General features: G+C 40.2%; 1 long non-coding RNA gene across 1 annotated transcript; it reads left to right on the plus strand.

Moving 5' to 3' along the window:
* Positions 1-240: 240 nt before the first annotated feature.
* On the plus strand, positions 241-2,489 carry LOC135516901 (uncharacterized). Its single transcript, XR_010451978.1, has 3 exons — positions 241-284; positions 428-603; positions 772-2,489. It is a non-coding gene; the product is annotated as an uncharacterized LOC135516901 (long non-coding RNA).
* Positions 2,490-7,455: the final 4,966 nt, after the last annotated feature.

Raw genomic sequence — 7,455 nt, forward strand, 5'->3', positions numbered from 1 at the left:
TATTGATTCAAATGTATTTAAAATGTTTCAATATTCACAACAGTACAACTTGCCAATGAATTCGCATGACCTGTTTTATGTGTGGCTCAGCATGCAGTCTGTGACTTGGCTATGTTAATGGTAAATCTGAGGACTCTCTGTTCGCAGTTTTTTTATGAGGCCAGATGGTCGGCTTCACGCTCACAGCGCATGGCCTCTCATGAAGCCTATGACTCATTCCGCTTGACTGCTATAGCACCATAGCTCTTAGTGGGAACCAGTCTGGGTCCAGTTGCTAATTGAAGGTAAACTGTTTCCCGAATTAGTCTCTAGTCTCCCTGATCATTCTTTCACTGAACAACTTTGACCCTCAACATTGCTCTCTCTCTCTCTCTCTCTCTATGTTTCTCTCTCTATCTTTCTTTGTTCTTCTCTCTTCCATACACAGTGTTTCAGTTCCTCTCGCCGTCTGCCGGATCAGAAATACATTACCGGAGCTGCCGAGCTTGGTGTTTGCTTTCCTCTGTGGGAAATATCAGGAACCGAGATTGAAAGAGGTCTACAGGATTAGTTCACCGTGCCACTCTCTACAGGGTCCACACTTAACTGTCGAGTTGGGTGAAGGTAGTGTGTTGTGTTTTGGGGAGTTTACGTAACTAGCTGTTTGAAAATGTGTTGCTTTCCTCAGCCATGAGCCTTTGAAATTCGATTTCGTAGCTTGGCTTTCTCTCTTGTGCTTCTATACTGAGGATAGTCTCCCCAGCCCCCTAACACCAGGCTTTGTTCCCATAGGAACCTGATCCCCAGAAGTAGCCTCTACCTGATCTTGTGAAACTTTTTCTCGGGTTCAGGGCTTCACACTTACTCAACTCAGGCGACATGCATTGGGGCCCTGACTTCCAGCCAACCACACTCACGTTGCTACTGCTGCTCAGTGCTCATGAGTAACATGTTCATCACATAACTGGTTGGAGTAGTAGAAAATGTATGTACCTTATCTGTACACTCTTAGAAAAAAATGTGCTAAGTAGAACCATATAGGGTTTTTCTGTTTTGGGTGCTAGGTAGAACCCTCTATGTAGGGTTCTTTATTTAACCCTCTCTATATGGCTCTACCTAGAACCCTCTATGAAGGGTTCTACCAAGAACCATTTTATAATCTAAAGGTTCTTCCTTGAGCTCTCAATTAACGGTTCCACCAGCCTTAAAATGTAATTCTTTATGACAGTACATTACATACTGTATATCATAAGGCCTTTCTTTGAGGGCCTCGTTATACCCCAACACAATGGTGTTATGAAACTCCTGGTTTACAGTTTACATCAGGCCTGCAAATCACATTATGCTGGCTTGCATAGGGATGTGTAATTCCTATTGGAATCCAGCCAGAGTTAGGATATAATATAGTAAATATAGCAAATATAAACGTTTGTCATGTAATCATGCAACCTGCATTCAGAATCACTTGCTGGGTAGGGAAGATTGAATACTGAGAGTACCTCAATCATCTAAACTGTAACGGGTGCAATAAGTCCAACTACTAACAGATTGGATTAGTTTAGAAAAATGTATGTTCTATACATTTGTGTAGCATAAAATGTATCAACCAATCAATGCACATGTAAAAACACAGCCATTAAAACAAACAATTCTGAAAATCACCTTGCAGTAGAGCATGCTGGGAAATATAATATATGATTCTATGTAGAACTCTTATTGCCTTCCAAATAATTACCAAATAACACTTTCCTCTAAAAACGGTTCTAGGTAGAACTATTTGCCTTACAAAGAACCCTTGTCTTCCAAAAAGGGATCTTCAGATCAAAACAGTTCTTGGTAGAACCCTATCCCTCCGTGAAGAACCCATTTGGCACCCTTTATCTATGAGTGTAGCTAGATTTCCTAGAGGATTCAAAACATTCAAAATGACAACCTCAACTTTTATCGCTATCAAATATTCATGGGACCTGGGATTCCAGTTCTTTCTTTCTTTTTGAGGGCAGGCTCATTGCAATATCTTTTATAACTTTTACTGTAATTGAACCTGTTGAATGTTATCGTTAAACATATCTTCATGAGGGCCGTGAGCAATACCGAGTAACGCCTTATGTTGTTAGAAAGCTCAGGTAGTTTTTATGTATTATTTCACTATGATTTGTATGCACTGTTTGCCCTACAATGTACTGTTACAGTAAATAGCATAAAAAATAGTACATCACAGATTTAATTTTCAAATTTCATATGCTATGAACAACCTTTTATGAAACATGTTTTAGATAATCTACATATACTCAAAATCAACTTTACAATTGACATGCTATAAGATTTTAACTGCCTTATCACTGTAATCATTTTTATACCTAGTGGTCAAGGGAAAATCTGACTCATTTCCCAAACAACATTACTCAAATTTCTCCATGATATTGCATATTATTTTGACATTTGATGTATCTTTTATTAATGTCCACTGTTTGTTTAACAGCTGGTATGTGTGATGAATAAATACAAAAGCATCACAGGTGTTTGACCTTTGAAATGACGCTGATCCGCATGACAAAGTATGTAAATAATGGATTGTTCCCTGCGCTGAAAAAAGAGATGGACTGGATGGATTTCTAGCTGTTGTACAAGTCGCCCCAGTATGCAATTAAAAGCCCTTCACTGACATGGAGGTAGGCTATTTATAGAGTGCTCGGTGGGTGGAAGATTTGACTATGGATACAGTATAGCAGCCTATAGCCGATTTTCATTTGTCAAACAGGTAGGCCTACCGGATATTTCTTAAATAGGAAGAAATAGGCTCCAAAACAAAGCCTTCTTGTTGTTTGGAAATACTAATCAAAATGCAGATGGTTTAAATTAATTATGCCTACTCCAATTTGCCTACTTTCAGCACCATGAGCTTGCTGGTTATTTCCGATTGATTGTGCTGCGGCTGCTGCTTCAAGTTTCAGCACCTCAATGTACATTTTATTGAATCTGGCTTATTTTAAGGTCAACAACTCTGATAAATACGTCATGGCAAGCTAGTTAGCCATGCTTTTACTTTAAAGTAGAGCTTTGTGCCCCTACTCCTGTCCAAGGTGGTCTGCGAACCCACAACCTTCTGGCCCGCAGCCCTGTGCAGTATCAAAAGTCTTACGTTACCATGTAATGCTAACAGGACGAAGAACAGTTTCTAAAACTGCATATCTAAGGCTCAAGTCTGTCCAATAAGTGAGGCTACGGTATATGGTAGACATGGTCTAATCTCTTCTATCCACTTTGTTTTCATTATAATTTTGGGTATAGGGGAGAGTCTTGTTTTTTTAAGGTTTCAGGGTGGTGTTGGGTAAAATATATTTTGGTGAATTGAGGGCCATCCATTTTCGTTTCAGAGAGATCTGATTTTCTCCATGTATCTCTTATTATGAATAATGTTCACACCCTAGTCATGATCTGCATAACCAAGTGTGGTGATTGTGTGTGCCTGTCGAAGTAGAGCCTGCCTGAAGCGCACTCTTCAATGCACTAGCAAGAAAGAACAGTCAGTGTATAAACACGGTCTTTTTTTGCATAATGATGTTGGCAGGGCACTAGTAAGGGTAAATAGTCCATGTGTTTCTGCATAAAGCTCATTAGACAGGTTAAATATAGTGGACTGACCCACAGTCTCAATGACACGGAGGCATGAGACTCTAGCAGTAAATTACATTTGCAGCCGGATTTTCTAGTGCTCCGTGTGTAATTCAAATTGGCAGTTTGTTCACCTCCCTGTGTGTTGTTGACGAAGTTGGAATGGAGGTGAGAAATAGTTGGGCCGGATCTTTGGCTCAGGGTCTAGCAGAACAGTGCAGTATGTATGCTTAGCTTTCCTTCCCTCTCTCCAAACTCTGGCTGTGTCCGACAAAGTTGTTGGTCCTCAAATCCTTGCCTCCTCGATCCTTGTTTCCTTAATTCCTGTCAAAGCATATTGAAGGAGAGTATCCAATGTCCCTCCCTCTAACCTCCTCCTCCAATGAGCTTTGCATGGAATTTAGGAAACGAGGACAGAGGAATCAAGTATTTTACGGCTTGTAAAGTTTTTGACACAGCCCCACAGGCTCTACCCTAGCATCTTCCACTGTGTGTCATGTCTGACCAATTAAGCCAAGCCACTTACTATGCAGGTCAGGTTAGAGGTGAGCTAACCGGGAGGCAGCTTTGGGTCTGGAGTGGCAGTGAAAAGACTGCTTAGGTGTTCTTTAAAACCTCTTAAAGGTAACTAAATATAATTGAAAATGTAATCCCCAAAAGTAAGGATTTGTCATGAGAGGGCCATAAACAGTAACTCGTAATCCTGCATACTCCAAGAAAGGTTCAAATCTCACCTTTCTGGGAAAAATAGTTATAAACTGCTGAGGTGTGGTCAATTTGAGGACACATGCTGAAGTGCACAGTACAAATATGATACAAACTCGAGAATATGAAATATTTTATATGATTTATTTCCTATTCAACAAACTGTATAAATAAGGCTTGAAATTACTTAACTGTTTTCTAAATGTAGTATAATCAATTTATAAAATAACTACCTATAAGATTTCACTTTCCTTATTTCCTTAACTGTAAAATATATATTTGTATGTTTAGTGTTAGAGAAAATTTGCATATTTTCTGAAGCTCTCTTGATCAAAACATCTGGCCCCATCACTGTGAACGTCTCGCAGAGCTCAAGCTTGGCTTGAACTCATTAGGAACTCGCTTTTCATCTCAAATCACAGTCTATTAATTATTTTAAATAACTGGCTATAAATCGATCTCAGAATGTACTACAGTAGCAAAATCACTCGCTCCTGCTGCAGTACGTTGTAAGGATTCTGGGCATATGTGTTGTTAGTGGCTGTGACAGAGTGTTCACCCAGGAGTTGATGGACAGTTAGAAGAGCTAATGAAATAGTAGGAGGGACATCCCAACTTCAAGTGGTGTCAGATTTCACATTCTGCTTCACACAGGTTGAAGAGACATACTCCTGTGTACGTGACAATCAGGGCTACTGCTCAGTGCAAGCCATTTCGATCTATAGTGTCCACACATCGATTTATAAATGAAAATGATGTCCAGAACCGGTACCAGAACCACACAGGTCACAAAAACAGGGGATATTACTTCTAAGAGTTAGGACAACCTCTGTGCTCTCAAATGGGTTTAGAAGTATAGGATATGAGGAGTGGGGTGCTGGTGTTTATGTCAACTTTCAAAACACAAAAGGGGAAACATGTAAACATACTGCAGCATTTCCCAAACTCGGTCCTCTGGACCCCGAGGGGTGCACGTTTTGGATTTTGCCCTAACACTACACAGCTGATTCAAATTATCAAAGCTTGATGATTAGTTGATTATTAGAATCAGCTGTGTAGTGCTAGGGCAAAAAACAAAACGTGCACTCCGTGTCCCGAGGACCGAGTTTGGGAAACCCTGGCCTACTGTGGCATTTAATATCAACAACTTTGGCTTTAAGACTGAAATTGTGATTAGGGGAAAGAGCTCCACTGTTCACCCCAGCAAATGTGTTATTGTTTTTGTTTTGTTTATGAAACAGAGGAGAGGAGCATCCAGCATCGTGGGACAAAATAATTGCAGTATAGAATCTGCTGTTCTATTGCACATGCAATGATGTGCAATGATTTCCAAGGGGGGAAAAAACATAATTCATTGTTACTTATTTAACGTGGCAAGTCAGTTAAGAACAAATTCTTATTTTCTATGACGACCTAGGAACAGTGGGTTATCTGCCTTTTTACCTTGTCAGCTCAGGGATTTGATCTCGCAACCTTTTGGTTACTAGTCCAACGCTCAAACCACTAGGCTGCTGGAGGCAGCTTTAGGTCTGGGGTGGCAGTAATCATTTCTTTGTTGTTGTAATATTGTATACGGATGTGGCAGGTTCACCAGCTTTAAGCAAACTATTGTGCATCAAAACATACATTCAACCCAACTTGCACTGTCTTGCATCATAGCCTATACTATGTATGGAGACATTGGCACAGAAAATCTCAATTCCTTTGCAGCTGAAACTGACAATTTAACCAGATGCCCCAAGCGACCATCAATTAAAATACACATGCTGGTGTCAGGCCACAGGAATCTGCAGAAAACCAATGTATGTACAGTTGAAGTCGGGAGTTTACATACACCATAGCCAAATACATTTAAACTCAGTTTTTCACAATTCCTGACATTTAATCCTAGTAAACATTCCTTGCCTTAGGTCAGTTAGGATCACCACTTTATTTTAAGAATGTGAAATGTCAGAATAAAAGCAGAGAGAATTATTTCTTTCAGCTTTCATTTCTTTCATCACATTCCCAGTTGTTTACATACTCAATTAGTATTTGGTAGCATTGCCTTTAAATTGTATAACTTGGGACAAATGTGTCAGGTAGCCTTCCACAAGATTCCCACAATAAGTTGGGTGAATTTTGGGCCATTCCTCCTGACAGAGCTGGTGGAACTGAGTCAGGTCTGTTGGCTTCCTTGCTCGCACACACTTTTTCAGTTCTGCCCACAAATGTTCTTTGGGATTGAGGTAATTTTGCCACAACTTTGAAAGTATGATTGGGGTCATTGTCCATTTGAAAGACCCATTTGCAACCAAGCTTTAACTTGCTGACTGATGTCTTCAGATGCATCTTCAATTTATCCACGTCATTTTCCTCCCACATGATGCCATCTATTTTGTGAAGTGCACCAGTCCCTCCTGCAGCAAAGCACCTCCACAACATGATGCTGCAACCCCAGTGCTTCACAGTTGGGATGGCGTTCTTCGGCTTGCAAGCCTCCCCCTTTTTCCTCCAAACATAACGATGGTCGTTATGGCCAAACAGTTATATTTTTGTTTCATCAAACCAGAGGACATTTCTCCAAAAAGTACGATCTTTGTCCCCATGTGCAGTTGCAAAATGTATTCTGTCTTTTTTATGGCGGTTTTGGAGCAGTGGCTTCTTCCTTGCTGAGCGGCCTTTCAGGCTATGTCGATATAGGACTCGATTTTCTGTGGATATACAGTGGGGAGAACAAGTATTTGATACACTGCCGATTTTGCAGGTTTTCCTACTTACAAAGCATGTAAAAGTACAAATCTAGAAATTCACATTGTATGATTTTTAAGTAATTAATTTGCATTTCATTGCATGACATAAGTATTTGATCACCTACCAACCAGTAAGAATTCCGGAGCTCACAGACCTGTTCATTTTTCTTTAAGAAGCCCTCCTGTTCTCCACTCATTACCTGTATTAACTGCACCTGTTTGAACTTGTTACCTGTATAAAAGACACCTGTCCACACACTCAATCACACAGACTCCAACCTCTCCACAATGGCCAAGACCAGAGAGCTGTTTAAAACCTCTTGGAACTCCCCATCCTGGATCCGGGATCGTGACTAAAGCCTCAGGCTCATTAGCATAACGCAACGTTAACGATTTCTGAAAATCGCAAATAAAATGAAAATAA

This window comes from Oncorhynchus masou, chromosome 28 (assembly GCF_036934945.1).
Source record: "Oncorhynchus masou masou isolate Uvic2021 chromosome 28, UVic_Omas_1.1, whole genome shotgun sequence".
NCBI lineage: Eukaryota > Metazoa > Chordata > Actinopteri > Salmoniformes > Salmonidae > Oncorhynchus > Oncorhynchus masou.